This window comes from Hemitrygon akajei, unplaced genomic scaffold, assembly GCF_048418815.1.
Source record: "Hemitrygon akajei unplaced genomic scaffold, sHemAka1.3 Scf000132, whole genome shotgun sequence".
NCBI lineage: Eukaryota > Metazoa > Chordata > Chondrichthyes > Myliobatiformes > Dasyatidae > Hemitrygon > Hemitrygon akajei.
The window spans coordinates 690,208-708,764 of record NW_027332018.1 but is presented as its reverse complement, the minus strand read 5'-3'; the positions used below and the strand labels follow the sequence as shown (position 1 = coordinate 708,764).

General features: G+C 51.5%; 1 long non-coding RNA gene across 1 annotated transcript; it reads left to right on the top strand.

Moving 5' to 3' along the window:
- Window positions 1–5,069: 5,069 nt before the first annotated feature.
- On the top strand, window positions 5,070–10,362 carry LOC140723748 (uncharacterized). Its single transcript, XR_012097957.1, has 4 exons — window positions 5,070–5,179; window positions 7,334–7,498; window positions 9,931–10,073; window positions 10,258–10,362. It is a non-coding gene; the product is annotated as an uncharacterized lncRNA (long non-coding RNA).
- The last annotated feature ends 8,195 nt before the right edge of the window (window positions 10,363–18,557 follow it).

Sequence of the window (18,557 nt, the reverse complement as noted above, 5' to 3'; positions counted from 1 at the left end):
AGGCAGTGCTGTGGGATGGGGTGTGGAGGGGGCTCTGTGGGAGGGTCGGTGTGGAGGGGGCTCTGTGGGAGGGTCGGTGTGGAGGTAGCTCTTCGGGAGGGTCGGTGTGGAGGCAGTGCTGTGGGAGGGTCGGTGTGGAGGGAGCTCTGTGGGAGGGTCGGTGTGGAGGGGGCTCTGTGGGAGGGTCGGTGTGGAGGGAGCTCTGTGGGAGGGTCGGTGTGGAGGTAGTGCTGTGGGATGGGGTGTGGAGGGGGCACTGTGGGAGGGTCGGTGTGGAGGCAGTGCTGTGGGATGGGGTGAGGAGGCAGTGCTGTGGGAGGGTCGGTGTGGATGGTGCATCGTGAGGGGATGTGTGGACAGAGCCCTGTGGGATGGGGTAAGGAGGCAGTGCTGTGGGAGGGTCGGAGTGGATGGTGCATCGTGAGGGAATGTGTGGACAGAGCCCTGTGGGATGGGGTGAGGAGGCACTGCTGTGGGAGGGTCGGAGAGGATGGTGCATCGTGAGGGGATGTGTGGACAGAGCCCTGTGGGATGGGGTGTGGAGGGAGCTCTGCGGGAGGGTCGGTGTGGAGGGAGCTCTGCGGGAGGGTCGGTGTGGAGGGGTGTCTGTGGGAGGGTCGGTGTGGATGGTGCCTTCGTGAGGGGATGTGTGGACAGAGCCCTGTGGGATGGGGTGAGGAGGCAGTGCTGTGGGAGGGTCGGTGTGGATGGTGCATCGTGAGGGGATGTGTGGACAGAGCCCTGTGGGATGGGGTGAGGAGGCAGTGCTGTGGGAGGGTCGGTGTGGATGGTGCTTTCGTGAGGGGATGTGTGGACAGAGCCCTGTGGGATGGGGTGAGGAGGCAGTGCTGTATGAGGGTCGGTGTGGATTCTGCCTTCGTGAGGTGATGTGTGGACAGAGCCCTGTGGGATGGGGTGAGGAGGCAGTGCTGTGGGAGGGTCGGTGTGGATTCTGCCTTCGTGAGGGGATGAGTGGACAGAGCCCTGTGGGATGGGGTGAGGAGGCAGTGCTGTGGGAGGGTCGGTGTGGATGGTGCCTTGGTGAGGGGATGTGTGGACAGAGCCCTGTGGGATGGGGTGATGAGGCAGTGCTGTGGGAGGGTCGGTGTGGATGGTGCATCGTGAGGGGATGTGTGGAGAGAGCCCTGTGGGATGGGGTGAGGAGGCATTGCTGTGGGAGGGTCGGTGTGGAGGGAGCTCTGCGGGAGGGTCGGTGTGGAGGGTGCTCTGTGGGAGGGTCGGTGTGGAGGGGTGTCTGTGGGATGGTCGGTGTGGAGGGTGCCTTCGTGAGGGGATGTGTGGACAGAGCCCTGTGGGATGGGGTGAGGAGGCAGTGCTGTGGGAGGGTCGGTGTGGATGGTGCCTTGGTGAGGGGATGTGTGGACAGAGCCCTGTGGGATGGGGTGAGGAGGCAGTGCTGTGGGAGGGTCGGTGTGGAGGGTGCATCGTGAGGGGATGTGTGGACTGAGCCCTGTGGGATGGGGTGAGGAGGCAGTGCTGTGGGAGGGTCGGTGTGGACGGTGCCTTCGTGAGGGGATGTGTGGACAGAGCCCTTTGGGATGGGATGATGAGGGAGCTCTGTGGGAGGGTCGGTGTGGAAGGGGTGCACTTGGACGTACGGTGAGCATTCAGCACATTGGAACCGGGGGGCGGTGTTTGGTGTGGTTGGTGCCTTCGTGAGGGGATGTGTGGACAGAGCCCTGTGGGATGGGGTGAGGAGGCAGTGTTGTGGGAGGGGGCGCTAAGGAGGGGATTCTCTGGGAGGCGTAGAGTGGTGGGTGAGGCGTGGAATTCGGTGAGGAGGATTTGCTGTGGGAGTGGTCGCTGAGGGGTAAAGGACATTGAGGAGGGAGCACGGTGGGGAGCACGGAGCGGAGGGCACTCCGTGGGAGGGCTCGAAGAGGAGGGACCTCTGTGGGAGGGTCGATAAAAACGAAACAGCATTGGAGGGGTGGTGATGAGGGAGGGCCACGGAAGGAGCGGAAAGGAGGCAGCGCTGTAGAAAATTTGAACGAATCTCTCAACTTTCGAACCACCTTTTTCTCTCTGATCTCTCCGTCTCCCTCTCTCTCTCCTCCTTTCCGCGCTTTCTCTCCCTTATTCCACTCCCTTTTCTCCTCTCATCTGCCTTCCAACACCCTCCCCCGCACACATCTTTCATTCCCCTCTCAACTTCTCCATCTTTTCCAGCTCTTTCACCCACTTCCCTCCCTTGCCCCTCTCTCTGCTCACTCACTCTAATTTCGCACATCTATCCAAAATACCTATATCTCTCTCTATCGGGATCTCTCCCCATGCCCTTCCCCCTCTCCTCTTCCAACCTATTCCCCTTCTCCCCAATTTCAACCTCACTCCCCTTACCTCACTTGCCCAACTCTCCAAACTCGCACCTCTTTCACACTCCCCCTTTCTCCCTTCCTCAGCCTCGCACTCTCCTTCGCACTCTTTCCCTCATTCAATGCTCATTCTCTCACCTCCGGCTATCTCCGCCCCCCTGTCAAACTGTTCACTCCCCTTCGCCCCATTTTCCGCATCTCCCGCTCCGCAAGCTCTTCTCTCTATCTGTCCCTTCTCCTTTTCCCCTCTCTCACAATCTCTCTTTCTAATCCTCTGTTCCTTACCCTCTCGGTATCCCACTTTTCTTCTACACTCACTCTCCTACCTCCCTCTGCTCTCTTTGCTTTCTCTCGTCCCTCTCCCTCCCCTCACTCTTACCCTCTACCTCCGCTCTCTCTTCCTCTGCCACTCTCTCCGTCTCCGCTAAATATTCTCATTCCAATTCTCTCTCTCCTATATTCCCGCTCATTGCCTCTATCGCTCACCACTGTCTCCTCTTCTCTATCCATCTATCATCCTCTCCCCCCCCCGTGTTCCCCGTTCCCTCACATTCTTTATCCCTGACTCTCATCCTTCCCCCTTTTACTTAACCCACACTTCCCCTACTCTCCTTTCGCCTTTCTCCGCCCCCTCTCTCTGTCCTCACTCCTCTTTCTATTACCTTCTCTCTATTCCTCCCTCGCTTTGGGTTCCAGGCGGACTGAGCTCCACCTACGCAGAGGTGAACTTTCCGAACGACTAGCCCGTCATCGATGAGGATCAGGCTCCTCCCATTGCCGCGGGACCCCGTGAGCTGCCAACCAATGCCCAAACAGGTCAGAGTTCACAATTATGACGTCACTATGGACAGATCATACGTTATATGCAGACCTGTGTGTGTTTTTGTAAATGCTGCAAATTTCTCTCCTTCATCCACTTTCCTAGCATCTCGTTCCACATACCGACCACCATTTGGGTACAAAAATTAGTCACTTGGGTGCCCAATTAAATTTCTTTCCTCTCTCACCTTCGCCGTGTACGCTCTGGTCCGTGACTGTAGCTGATGTGACCCACATGGTTTTGTACACCTCTGTAAGGTCACCCGTACGCTCCAACGAACAAAGCCCCTCTGTGAGGTCACCCGTACACTCCAACGAACAAAGCCCCTCTGTGAGGTCACCTGTAAACTCCAACGAACAAAGCCCCTCTGTGAGATCACCCGTACACTCCAACGAACAAAGCCCCTCTGTGAGGTCACTCCTAGGATCCAAGGAATCAAGTCCTGAACTGCCCGACATCACTTCATAACTCAGTCCCTCGAGCTCGGGCAACATCCTGGTAAATCTCCCTCTGCACTCTTTCCAGCTCAGTTACATCTTTCCGCAAGCAGGGCGAACCAAGACTGAGCACCGAAATCCGAGTGCCTCCTCGCCGACGTCTTGTACAACTGGGATGTGACCTCCCGACTCCCGTACTCAGTGTCCTGACTGATAAAGGCAAACGTGTCGAACATCTTCTTCACCAGCCTGTCGACCTGTGACTCCCGTCCTCCTACAGACTCCTTCATTCCTCAAAGCTCCCTGTCCTCCAGCAATCTTCACGTCGTCTGCAAACTGCAACCGGCGTATTAATTCAAGCATCCAAGTCTTTGACAGAATAGAAGAATAATCGGTCACAACAAGACCCTGTGGAATAACACAGGACACCGTCAGCCAACATGTAAAACCTACAGCACAACACAGTCCCTTCGGCCCACAAAGATGTGCCGAACATGTCCCTACAATAGAAATTACTAGACTTCCCGTTCGCCCTCTGTTTTTCTAAGTTCCATGTACTTGTCCAGAAGTCTCTTAAAAGCCTCTATTTCTGTGTGGGGTATCTATCCATGTTTCTATAAAAGACCCGAGGGTATCTTACCCTAAATGAGATACAACGTTGGGAAAAAGTATGCGTGCACACATTAGTGGGAGAAATGAACGGGCGGACGATTGTTTAGATGGACAGAAAATTCAAAATGCAGAAGTGCAAAGGGACTTGGATACCCTGAAGGTCAGTCTCCAGTTTGAGTCGGGGGTGGGGAAGGCGAGTGCAATGTTGGCATTGATTTCTAGAGGTACAGAATATAAGAACAGGGATGTGATGTTGAGGCACTCGGAAACCACACTTGGAGTATTCTCTGCGGTTTGGGACTCCTTATGGATGTGCTGACATTGGAGAGGTTTCAGGGAAGATTCACCAGAATGGTTCCAGGAATGAGAACGCTACTCTATGAGGAACATCTGGAGCTTTTGGGCTGTATTCCCTGGAGTTCAGGAGACAGTGTGGGGGGGGGGGGGGGATCTCACAGAAACTTTCCGATTGTTAAAAGTCATGAACAGATTGGATATAGTTAGTTATTTCCGTGATAGGGGAGTCTAGGACCAGAGGTCACGACTTCAGGATTGAAGATGGTCCATTTAGAACAGAGATGCAGCTAAATTACGTGTTAGTCAGAGACTGGTAAAGCTGTGGAATTTGTTGCCACAAGCGGCTGTGGAGGCCAAATCAGTTGGTGCATTTAAGGCAGAGATCGATAGTTTCTTGATTAGCCGGGATATCGAAGGGTATTTGCAGTATGCAGGGGGAGTGGGGATGACGGAAGAATTGGTTCAACCCATGATTAAATGGCGGGGCAGAATTGAATAACCGAATGGCCTACTTCTGCTACCATATCTTATGCTCTCATGGTCTTGTGGTCTCTCCACAGCTGTGCATGAACAGCAGCCGAAAGTGAAGATCGGAAATGTACCGTTCCGTCAGATCTGCCTACTCTGTCTAGTTATAGGCGTCTTCCTCGTGATAGTGGCCGGTCTCTCGATCCATGGTGAGTGGAATGGTCTCCCGGTGGAGTCAGACCATAAATAAAGAGAGTGGAAGGAATTGTTAACTGTGATAAAAACACTGCATTTACCGCAACAAAATCAAGACTCGTCCTGAAACGCCATTCACTATAACATCAACAACGCTGTCAGCGTCATGACGTTCAACGATACACAAATACACTCCTACCGCGACACTGACACGACAATCGCCGTCACACACACACACACACACACACACACACACACACACACACACACACACACACACACACACACACACACACACACACGTGGCTGTCACACTAACCGCAACTTACCCCTCGCTGTAACATCGACATGTCCCTGACCGTGTCACTGATAAATCCCTCAAGCGACACCGACACAAACCTCACAGTGACACCGACACGCTATTCACCGTGACACTGAGACACCGTGACACCTTCACGCTCCTCAGCGTGATCCGCTCCGCACCGCATCGTGAAAAAGACTCAGAGACAGTATCGCTCCTCAGCATAAAAACCGATGCACCGCTCGCTCAGGCAATTCCCCACACCTCACCCTGACACAGGCAAACCCCTTAACATGATTACCGACACCTAAATTCACAATGACTGCGACATAGTACACTCTGTGACACGGACACACACCTCACCGTGACCCTCTCACACCCACCGTGGCCATGACATGTCTCTCACCGTGACACAGACATACCCCGCTCTATGAGACCAGCACACCCCACACCATGACACAGATACTCCACCCACGGTGACACCACAAGCCCCCCACACAGACATTTTCCTCGACTTGACATCGAGATACACTTCATTGTGATCCGGCACACCTCTCGCCGGGGCACAGAATCTCCTCACAGTTTCCTCACACGCCCCTCACAGCAAATCGGACATGTAACATCAGCATCTTCACCGGGACATTGATATACACCCTAGTGTGACACAGACACGTCCCTCACAGCAAATCGGATATGTCCAGCCTGATACTGACGCAGACCCCCATTGTAACATCAACAACATCTTCACAGGGACATTGATACACACCCTAGTGTGACACAGACACGGCCCTCACAACAAATCGGACATGTCCAGCATGATACTGACGCAGTCCCCCATTGTAACATCAACATCTTCATCGGGACATTGATATACACCCTAGTGTGACACAGACACGTCCCTCACAGCAAATCGGACATGTCCAGCATGATACTGACACAGACCCCCATTGTAACATCAACATCTTCACCGGGACATTGATACACACCCTAGTGTGACACAGACACGCCCCTCAAGGTGGAGCCGACGCCTCTCACTGTGCCATCAGCACCTCCTTCACTGTGACACCCTTCACCGTGACACTGACACAACAAAATAATAATGGTGCATTGCTCCCTCATGTCGATAGGGTGGTGAAGAAAGCTTTTGGTATGCTGGCCTTTATAAATCAGAGCATTCAGTATAGGAGTTGGGCTGTAATGTTAAAATTGTACAAGTCATTGGTGAGGCCAAATTTGAGTATTGTGTACTGTTCTGGTCCCCGAATTATAGGAAATATGTCAACAAAATAGAGAGAGTATAGAGAAGATTTACTAGATTGTTACCTGGGTTTCAGCACCTGAGTTATAGGGAAAGGCTGAACAAGTTAGGTCTTCATTCCTTGGAGCGTATAAGGTAGAGGGGGGACTTGATAGAGGTATTTAAAATTATGAGGGGGATAGACAGAGTTGACGTGGATAGTTTTTTTTTCCATTGAGAGTAGGGGAGATTCAAACAAGAGGACATGAGTTGAGACTTAGGGGGCAAAAGTTAAGGGGCAACACGATTTTTTTTTTTTACTCAGCGACTGGTTGCTGTGTGGAATGAGCTTCCAGTAGAAGTGGTAGAGGCATGTTCGGTATTGTCATTTAAAGTAAAATTGGATAGGTATGTGGACAGGAAAGGAATGGAGGGTTATGGGCTGAGTGCAGTGCGGTGGAAATAGGTGTGAGTAAGCGTTGGGAACGGACTAGAAGGGCCGAGATAGCCTGTTTCCGTGCTGTAATTGTTATATTGTTACATGGTTATAATCTCCGTGACCCGTTCGGTAGCGTGACGCTGACTCACGTGTCACTTCAAACGCTAAACTTCCTTTACCATCTCTCTCAGTATCACAGATTCGTCAGTCTAAGGAAACCTACCACCGTAACTACCATGAGTTAAACTCAACCCTTCAATCCAAGCTTTCTACGCTCAACTCTAATCTGTCCGACCTTAAACAAATGCACAGCTATCTCCGTCACCAGTTCTGTGAATTGTTGACCAGCAGAAGAGGTGAGGCATCATCCCCCTCTTTCACCCACTCCTCATCACAGGGAAGGCATGGAGAGAGAAAGCGTCACTCTGTGCTTGATATTGGGAGGTGGGAAGAGATGGTATGGAGGGTGATTCACTCTATGTCTGACAGCCGGAGTGTGTGATGGGGCCGTGGAGAGAGAGATTCACATTGTGCCTGATCAAGCTGTGTGTGATTGGTCTTTGTAGAGGATCTAAATTCTGTTGTCTGACCCCGGGAGTTTGTGAGGGGCGGTGTTGAGGGAGCTTTCCTCTGTGTATGACCCCGGGAGTGTGTGAGGGGCGGTGCTGAGGGAGCTTTACTCTGTGTCTGACCCCGGGCGTGTGTGAGGGGCGGTGTGCAAGGAGTAGCACTCAGAATCTGACCCCGGAAGAGTGTGACAGGGCGGTGTGCAGGAAATTTCACCACGTCTGACCGCTGGAATGAGTGTCTGTGTCTGACTCCGAGAGTGTTTGATGGGATATTGCAGATGGAAGCTTCACTCCACGTCTGACCCCGGGCGTTTATAAAAGGCAGTGTGCACGGAGCTTCACTCCACGTCTGACCCCGGGCGTTTATAAAAGGCAGTGTGCACGGAGCTTCACTCCACGTCTGACCCCGGGCGTTTATAAAAGGCAGTGTGCACGGAGCTTCACTCCACGTCTGACCCCGGGCGTTTATAAAAGGCAATGTGCACGGAGCTTCACTCCACGTCTGACCCCGGGCGTTTATAAAAGGCAGTGTGCATGGAGCTTCACTCCACGTCTGACCCCGGGCGTTTATAAACGGCAGTGTGCATGGAGCTTCACTCCACGTCTGACCCCGGGCGTTTATATAAGGCGGTGTGCATGGAGCTTCACTCCACGTCTGACCCCGGGCGTTTATAAAAGGCAGTGTGCACGGAGCTTCACTCCACGTCTGACCCCGGGCGTTTATAAAAGGCAGTGTGCACGGAGCTTCACTCCACGTCTGACCCCGGGCGTTTATAAAAGGCAGTGTGCACGGAGCTTCACTCCACGTCTGACCTCTGGCGTTTATAAAAAGCAGTGTGCACGGAGCTTCACTCCACGTCTGACCCCGGGCGTTTATAAAAGGCAGTGTGCACGGAGCTTCACTCCACGTCTGACCCCGGGCGTTTATAAAAGGCAATGTGCACGGAGCTTCACTCCACGTCTGACCCCGGGCGTTTATAAAAGGCAGTGTGCATGGAGCTTCACTCCACGTCTGACCCCGGGCGTTTATAAAAGTCAGTGTGCATGGAACTTCACTCCACGTCTGACCCCGGGCGTTTATAAAAGGCATTGTGCATGGAGCTTCACTCCACGTCTGACCCCGGGCGTCTATAAAAGGCAGTGTGCACGGAGCCTCACTCCACATCTGACCGCCGGAGTGTATAAAAGGCAGTGTGCACGGAGCCTCACTCCACATCTGACCGCCGGAGTGTATAAAAGGCAGTGTGCACGGAGCTTCACTCCACGTCTGACCTCTGGCGTTTATAAAAGGCAGTGTGCACGGAGCTTCACTCCACGTCTGACCTCTGGCGTTTATAAAAAGCAGTGTGCACGGAGCTTCACTCCACGTCTGACGCCTGGAGTGTGTGATGGGTCCGTGGAGAGAGAGATTCAATCTGCGTCTGGCCATGTTAGTGTGTGATCGGACGGTGCAGGGCTCTTAAATCTGTGTCTCACCCCGTATATGTATGATGCGACTCTGTGTTTGACACAGTGTGCGTGTGATGAGAAGCTAGGTCGGGAATGGGGGTGGGTGAGAGTTTGGGGTCGTGTGTGTGTCTGACACATGGAACGGTGACGCATGCCTGGAGAGGAGAAATGACAGAGGTATACAAGATATTAAGTGGAATAAATAGAGTGGGTATCCAGCGCCACTTCCCCAGGGCACCACTGCTCAACACAAGAGGACATGGCTTTAAGGTAAGGGGAGGGAAGTTCAAGGAAGATATTAGAGGAAGGTTTTACACTCAGAGAGCTGTTGGTGCGTGGAATGCACTGCCTGAGTTAGTGGTGGAGACAGATACACTAATGGAATTTAAGAGACTATCCGACAGGTACATGGAGGAAATTATGGTGGTGGGGGGGGGGGGGGTTATATGAGAGGCAGGGTATAAGTGTCGGCACAACATTGTGGGCCACAGGGCCTCTACTGTGCTGTACTATTCTATGTTCTATTCACTCTGTGACTTGACCCCAGGAGTGTGTGATGGATGGTGTGGAGGGAACCTCACTGTGTCTGATCCTTGTTAATTTACGATGGGACGTTGCGGAGTGATATTCACTCTGCGCCTGACTTCAGTGCGCGTGATGGGGCTGCGTGGAGGGAATTTCGCTCTGTGTGTGATCCCCGGTGTGTGTGATGGGGAAGTGTGAAGGGAGTTTCACTCTTTGTGTCACTGTTCTTTGTCCCTGATTTTCAGAGCAAACGTGTTCCAAGAACTGGGTCACAAATAAAGACCGGAGTTATTACGTATCCACGATAGAAACATCTTTCCAAAAAGCGATTCAAGAATGTTCAAACCGTTATTCAAGGCTGCTGGAAATCAATTCAAGGGATGAAGCGGTATGTGTCACAGTACGAAAAGCTCCCACAGTAACACAGGAATCATTACACACTCGAGGGATCCGACACAGAGTGAATCTCCCTCCACACCGTCCCATCACAGATTCCGGTTATAATCTATAGAGAGAAGGTACGTAGATCGTTTTCATTTCTTAGCATTAATCAAGTAAATTTACCTTCCCAGCTCTTTGTATCCCACAATCTTCTGGACAACGACTCTGGATTCTGGATTGAAAAATGCGAAAACGGGTGAGATTATCACTAATCTGTGGGGTGAAAATTGGTTATTGACGTAGTCCTGACGGGAGAAAATGGGATTAGTTTACGGACTGAAGTAGTTTTGTCGTAAAAGGGAGGGGCATTGAGATTTGTTTGTAGACTGTACGTTGGTAGGGGTTAGCGTGGTACAATGGGAACATTTTGGGGAAGGACACTGCAGTGGGAATATTTCGGAAACTGCCAGGGGTAGTGGGGAGTGATCAGTGACAGAGATTATTTTGGCCCTGACCCATGTGAGTGATTACAGCGCGGTGCAGTGGGATCATTTTGGAGATAGTTGCCGGGCTGTGATGAAGGGAGCAACAGTGGGAATAGTTTAGTGAAAGACACGGATCTGAGGGGTGAGAGTAGGACAACTGGAGTAGTTTGGAGACCGATGCAGGGCGGTGGCACACAGTGGGGTTAACGGAATTAGTTTGCGAACTGAGGCAAGGATATGGGGGAGAGGGTGCCAGTGGTATAAGTCTGGAGGCGTACCAGAGGCGATGGGGAGAGCGCGGTGTAGTGGGATATGTCGGGAGACAGACACGAAGGTCTGGGTAGAGGATGGGGCAACGAGATGAACCTGGAACCACACAGGGCTGAGGAAAGAGTGTGGAACAGTGGGATTCATTTCGGGACAGCCATAGGTCTGTGGGGAAACTATGGGACCGTGGGGTTTGTTCGGGGACTGAAATAGATCGGGGGGGAGGGTGGGCCTGTTCGATTCGTAGGGGCACTGAAAGGGGACTGTGGTGAGAAAGCGGTTCGGTGGGTTTAGTTTGGGGGCTACGGGGCTGTGGGGATACATCGGGTCAGTACAATTAGTTAGGGAACTGACGCAGGATTGTGGGGAGACATTGGGACCGTGGTATTTTTCTGGGTACCGGCCCGGGGCTGTGGGGAGAGAGTGGTTGAGTGGGATGAGTTTGGGAATCGAAAGGGGACTGTGGTGAGAAAGCGGTTCGGTGGGATTAGTTTGGGGGATACGGGGCTGTGGGGAAACATCGGGTCAGTACGATTAGTTAGGGAACTGACTCAGGATTGTGGGGAGACATTGGGTTAGTACGATTAGTTAGGGAACTGACTCAGGATTGTGGGGAGACATTGGGTCAGTACGATTAGTTAGGGAATTGACTCAGGATTGTGGGGAGACATTTGGTCAGTACAATTAGTTAGGGAACTGACTCAGGATTGTGGGGAGACATTGGGACCGTGGTATTTTCTGGGTACCGGTACGGAGCTCTGGGGAGAGAGTGGTTGAGTGGGATGATTTTGGGGACTCACACAGGCAATTTGGAGAGATCGAAATAATGGGATTTGCTTGGGGGCGGTCTCCGCTCGGGTTCTCTACTGCAGCTGTTTTGTTTTTTTTCTCTGATGGAATTGTTTAACACTCCTGGATAGGAATGTGGGCCACAGTCTCCTGTACAAGGGGTCCTCTGAATCGCCCGTCTGCAGTCAGTGCGTAAGGAGTAACCCTTGTGATGGTAATTGGAGTTTCATCTGCGAGAGGTCGGCAACTTTGTTCCCGGATGTTCCTGAAAAGATCCAGGATCTCTGTCAACAGCCAGTGGAGTCGACATGAATCAAGTGACTACCCCCATTTTCTCCTTCTCTCCCCTTCACTCTCACTCCTAAATCCTGTCAAATTCCCTCCCCACCCTCTCTGCCCCTCCCTCCTACTCCATCTCCTCCTCTTGTCGCCATCATATTCTCCGCACCAGACACCGACATACCCCTCTCGCCGTCTATCCCCTTCGTTCTCGCCATTCCCCCCGTCCCGCTCTTCCCCGCTCCCTCTACCCCTCAGCTCCCCTTATTCCCTGGAACTTTCTCCGCCCGCACTTTCTCTGCTCCCTCTGGACTCTTCTTTCACCTCTCTCCCTTTCCCTCCTCAGGAACTCTCTACCTCCACTTCCCGTTTAATCTAAACCCTCTGTCTCCCTGATCTCTCACTCTCTTTCTGTTTTCCACTCACTCTCACCTCAATCCTGTGCCGCCTGGTTCTCGATAACCCAACCCTGGGTGAAGGTCTGTGCTCATTCCCTCTGTCTGTGCCCCTCTCGTGTTTATGGAACTCTGTAAGGTTATAACTCCGCTCCAGGGAAGAAAGTCCCAACCTTCCCTCCCTCCCACCATAACTCAGTCCTCCGAGTTCAGGCAATATCCCCGTAGATCTCCCTGTACAATATATCCAGTTCACTTGCATTTTTCCTAAAGCAGGGCGGCCTCACCGACATCTTGTACCACGGCAACGTGACCTCCCGACTCCTGTACTCAGTGTGACTGGTGAAGACCAGCGTGCCAAGTGTCTTGTCCACCCTACCGGATGTTTTCCAGCGGAATCGCTATTTCAATTATTATCTGAAACTTATATAACCTGGAATTTGTTATTTTGCAGCATCGATCCGGCGCAAAGATGTAGAATCAATGTAAATTGCAAAAAAATAAATAAAATAAAAACCTGAAAAATTTGGAGGTGGTGCACATCCGTTGGAAAACGTGGTGCTGGAGGGCAAGGAGGTGTTTCCGAAGCGTTGAGTGTTCAGGCTTCTCTACCTCCTGCCCGATGGTGGTATTGAGCAGAGTGCTTGTCCCGGGGTGAGGGGCCTCGCTGATGGATGCCCCCTTCTCGAGGCATCGCATCTTGAAGATGTCCTCGATGCTGAGGAAGGTGGTGCCTTTGACGCTGGTTGAGTCTCCATTCCTCTGCACCCTCCGGTGACTCTGTCCCTTGCGAGGTTTATGCAACTCTGTAAATTTACAACTACTGTCGAGGGAATAAAGTCTCAACCTTCCCTCCCTCCCACCATAACTCACTCCTCTGGGTTTCGGCCATATCCCCGCAGCCTCCACACCAGACGGCGATGCTACAAGTCTGAATGCTCCCAACGTCCATCTGTAAACATTTCCTGGTATTCAGTAAAAGGCAAAATCTTCTCAATTTCCTGACGTTGCAACACCTTCTGTAATCAGAGAGCTATGGGTGACGGTGAAGGGAAGTGTAGATTATGGTCTGGAATACTCTCAGACTCAGAGTAGAAATGAACAAGACGACGGTGACAGAAATCAAAGATTAGATCACAATCTGTAGCGTTGGAAATGCTAATACAGCACGAGCTCTTTAACTGCTGCCAGACAATAATTGGCAGTCGGAGCCTTAAAGGGAAAATGACAGCTAACTACACTCCTTGAAATGGAGGTTCCGAATCTTGGATGCCTGCCGATGAAGACACTTTCTTCGTGTTTACATGCCCAATGTAGATCCTCTGAGATGCTGACACTCAGCAACACAGGAACTTCAAATACGATCATAGGATAGAGAGGCAGAATTAAGCTCTTTGGCCCATCGGGTCTGCTCCGCCATTTCATGATGGCCGAACCATTTCCCTCTCAGCCCCGATCTCCTGCCGTCTCCCTGTATCCCGACATGACCTGACTAATCAAGATTCTCTCAACCTTTTCCTTAAATATTAAACGTTAACCTTCACAGTCTGCTGTGGCAACAGATTCCATAGGTCCATCCCAGTAAGGCGAAAGAAATTCTCCTAATCTGCATTATAAAATGACGTCCCACTATTTTATGTGCGCCCACTGGCCTTAGACTCTCCCAGCAGAGGGAAACCTCTCTCGAAATCTACTTTACCGAGGCTTATAAGCATTTAATCGGTTTCAACAACACTAAGCACCACCCTCCCACCTCCTCACGCTCCATCATTCTTCAGTCTCAGCCATGAAACTCCCCTGGTTTGATAACCGTTTCAATCCCGGAATCATTTCCGTGAACTTCCTTTCAACCCTCCCCAATGCAAACACATCCGGCCGGATTAGGTAAAGGACCCGGAACTGCTTACAATCTTCCGTGAGACCTCACCAGTGCTTTATAAAGCCTCAACTTTACATCCCTGCTTTTGTATTCTAATCCTCTCGATATGAATGCTACATTGCATTTGGCTTCCTCGCCACCGACACCCCCTGCAAATTCATCTTCAGCGAATCCAGCACAAGGACTCCCAAGTTTCTTTGTATCTCAAGTGTTTGAATTCTCTCTCCATTTATAAAACAGTCTGTGTCTTTATTTCCACCACCAAAGTGCATGACCATACACATCCCGACACTGTGATCCATCCGCCGCTTCTTTCCCCATTCTCTCAATCTCTCTGGAACATTTTGTAGCCTCTCTGCTTCCTCAGCACTATCTGTAGATCGGGGATTTCACTGCCGATCTGCACTGACTGAGGTTTCCCGATGAGGAGGACAGCTGCCCGGTGTTGTATTGTCCAGGTGGTCCAGTGACCAGTGGGGAGCGAACAGGGTCGTATCGGATGTAGACCTATTGTGCTCATCGTCAGGGTGCAGCGTGTCCACGTCCTTGCTGGAGAAGAGGTTAACTCTGGGTATGACCCGACTCTCAAAGCGCTTAATCACAGCATTGTGAGTGTCACTGGGCAAGTGTAGTTGAGGAAGCTCACCCCACCCTTCTCGGGCATGGTGTCAATGTCGGCATTTTCAAGTGGGGGGAAATTTCGTCTGCAGCAGTGAGGGATTGAAGATGTCCTCGGAAATTCCCGGTCCACTCTACAGTCCTCCTCATCTCCGTCACCTTATCCCTCACCTACACCCCTCCCCGTCTCCGTCACCTTATCCCTCATCTACACCCCTCCCCATCTCCGTCACCTTATCCCTCATCTACACCCCTCCCCATCTCCGTCACCTTCACCCTCATCTACACCCCTCCCCATCTCCGTCACCTTCACCCTCATCTACACCCCTCCCCGTCCCCGTCAATTGAATTAAATTGAGGTTATTACATCCATGCTTCATATACATGAGGAGTAAAAATCTTTAGGTTACGTCTAAATATGGAATGTGCAATTTATAGCAATTTGTAATAAACATTGTGTACAACAGGACAGTCAATATAAATTGGAAATTCAGTTGTATCAGCGTGAATTAATCAGTCTGACGGCCTGACGGAAGACGCTCTCACGGGTCATGTTGGTCCTGTGTTTTTGTTGCTGTGCTACACGTTCTCAGATGGTAGCAGCTGGAAGGGTTGGTTGTTGGGGTGACTCGGGTCCCCGAGAATCCATCACGCCCCTTTTACACACCTGCCTCTGTCAATGTTCTGAATCGTGGGAAGTTCACATCTACAGATGCGCTGGGCTGTCAACACCGCTCTCTGAAGAGTCCTGCGATTGAGAGAAATACGGTTCCCATACCAGGCAGTGATGTATCCACTCAGGATGCTCCCTATTGTGTCCCTGTGGAAAGTGCTAATGTTTTGGGGACCCAGACCAGGCAGTGATGCATCCACTTAGGATGCTCCCTATTGTGTCCCTGTGGAAAGGTCTAATGATTTGGGGACCCATAACAAACTTCGTCTACTGTCTGAGGTGAAAGAGGTGCTGTTGTGCATTTTTCACCACACAGCTGGGATGTACAGTCCGCGTTAGATCCTCGGTGATGCGAATGCGAGGAACCTAAAGCTGGTCACCCTCTCTACCGAAATCCATTGATGTCAATAGAGCTCAGCCTGTCTCCAGTCCTCTTATAGTCCACAAACAGCCCCTTTGTTTTTGCGACATTGTGGGATCTACACCCCTCCGCTTGCCTCTGCCATTCCCTCTCTCCCCAATGCCCATTTTCCGTTGTCGACCTCATTTCCAACAGCCCCAACGTCTCCGTTACTACCCACTCCCACCCAAACACCTCCTTCTCTGTGATCACAGGGAATTGTGGGGAGAATGGGGGAGAGCTGACGTCCCGTGTTACACTTCCTCCTCACCATCTGATATCGATCTCTCGGGCTGAGCCTCTTTGAGTTTCTATGTGGACCAAGGATTGCGTGATTGGACGGTGCGGACGAAGCGCCACCTGGTGTCTGACCCCGGGAGTATGTGCTGGGTCGGTGTGGAGGGAGCTGCACACCGAATTGGACCCTATTAAATGTGTGATATTTCAGTTGCAGGGACCTTAACCCTGTGCTTGACCTTGGGAGGTGTGTTTGAACCGTCAGATTTCCGTCAGGAGCAAATTCTGTGGGAAGGGGAGAGAGAGGGAAGAGAGAAAGTTGTGTTGAAAGGATAGGGGAGAAAGGAAGAGGAGAGATATTCAGAGACGGCTCAGTAAGGAGTACAGTGAGATGGAAAGGCAGAGGGATAGAGAGAGTAGAGAGACGGAACGAGCTGGAGAGGGAGAGAACAGGATAGTCAACAGGTGATAGCAGGAGTTTGAGAGAGAGGACATAGAGATATAGGGAGAGGAAGTTGGTTGAAAAAGATATATAGGGACGGTGAGAAAGAGAAGGGTGTAGGTTGGAGGGAGAGGGAGTGGAGAGGGAGTGGTGTTTGTTGAAAACCCTTCTGAGTTTCTCTGAAGCTCCAGCTTCGTTTGGCAAGACTCTGTTTTTCCGTTCGCTTTGCTCCCACCGGCTGTCTGCTGGGCTGACGTCACTGCTGTTTATTTTTGTTGTTGCTGTCTTGACGAAGGGCCAGTACGGGTGGTCGCACGCCTTCAAGGTGTCTCTCAAATACCTGCGCTCCCTGTCTTTAGCTGTAATATTTGTGGGCTGACACTCGGCGCCGTGATGTCGTGTTCTGATAACCAACAATTATGTTCTAATGGGTGATCAGAGTCAAACCGTAGATGGTGATCCGTCTGTGCTGGTTTCCTGTAAACTTCAATATCCAGATGTCCATTTCCTTTGATAAGGACTCCACAGTCTAAAAAAGGCAGTCCATTGTTCTCGACGCGTCCGGTGTAAATTTAATGTTTTCATCCACCTAGCTGATGTGTTCTGTGAATGCTTTTGCGTCATGGAGTTTGAGGTTAACCCTATAACAATTACAGCATGGAAACAGGCCATCTCGGTCCTTCTAGTCCGTGCCGAACGCTTAATCTCACCTGATCCCACTGACCTGCACTCAGCCCATAACCCTCCATTCCTTTCCTGTCCATATACCTATTGATTTTTTCATGACAATATCGAACCTTCATCTATCATTTCTACTGGAAGCTCGTTCCACACAGCTACCACATTCTGAGTAAAGAAATTCCCCCTTCTGTTACCCCTAAACTTTTGCGCCCTAACTCTCAAATCATGTCCTCATGTCCACTTGTTTGAATCTCTGCAACTCTCAATGGAAAAAGCCTATCCATATCAACTCCATCTATCCCCATAATTTTAAATACCTCTATCAAGTCCCCCCTGAACCTTCTACGCTCCAAAGAATAAAGACCTAATTTGTTCAACCTTTCTCTGTAACTGAGATGCAGAAAACCAGGTAACAAATCCACGTCAGCGTAGAAGCTTGACCCAGGTTTCATCACCATTCCTGAGCCAATGACCGTGGAATGTTCCAGTTCCCTTGGCTTGCTAATGTCTGATAAAGATAGCGAGGGTCAGATATTGTGTGTGTGTGTGTGTGGGGGGGGGGGGGATAGAGATGTTACAGTTATATTACGGTGTGGGCAGAATGCAGAGAGTTATAGAGTCCGAAAGGGGGAGATAGAGCTGTTACGGTGAGGGGGGAGAATAGACAGAGAGGGTGAGATAGAGAGAGATAAACACGGCGTAGCGGGTAGGGAGGCAGGAGACAGAGACACGGAGTAAAGAGTGAGGATAGAAAGGGAGAAGGGAGGTAAAGCGAGCGAGGAGGGAGAGAGAGATGCAGAGGAGCCGGAAGGCGGGTAGGGAATTGCGGAGGGAGGAGGCGGGGACTCCACTCTGGCCCTCACCTTTCCGAGTGCCGGGATGTACTTGTCCTGGTTTTGTGAGTCTTCACGGAGAGACAGAGACACAGTCAGACACGGCAAGAGAAGGGGGGAGGGTCAGGGTTACTCACGCACCTGGGTGATTGTCCCGGGGCCGCGGTTTCTCATGGAAAGAAGGGATGAGCCGGAGCAGTGGAAGCGTCCGATGATCAAACCAGGAACCGCCGGGGCGATGTAAATCTCCAGGACCATGGAGGGTCTGTAATAGTGACACAAATCCCTCCGACAGTCCCTCCAATTCCACCTCCTTGCTCCTGTCCTCTCTCTCTACTCCCCTCCCTCCTCACTCCCCTCGCTCAAATTATTTCCTCTCTCTCCCGCTCATTCGAGAAATCTCTCCCTCCATCGTCATTCTCTCTCCTTCACTCCTCCCTTCCATGAGCCCCTCTTCACCCTTCCCGCTCTCCCTTTCGTCCTTCTTCTCCTCTCCGTTCCACACATTCCGTC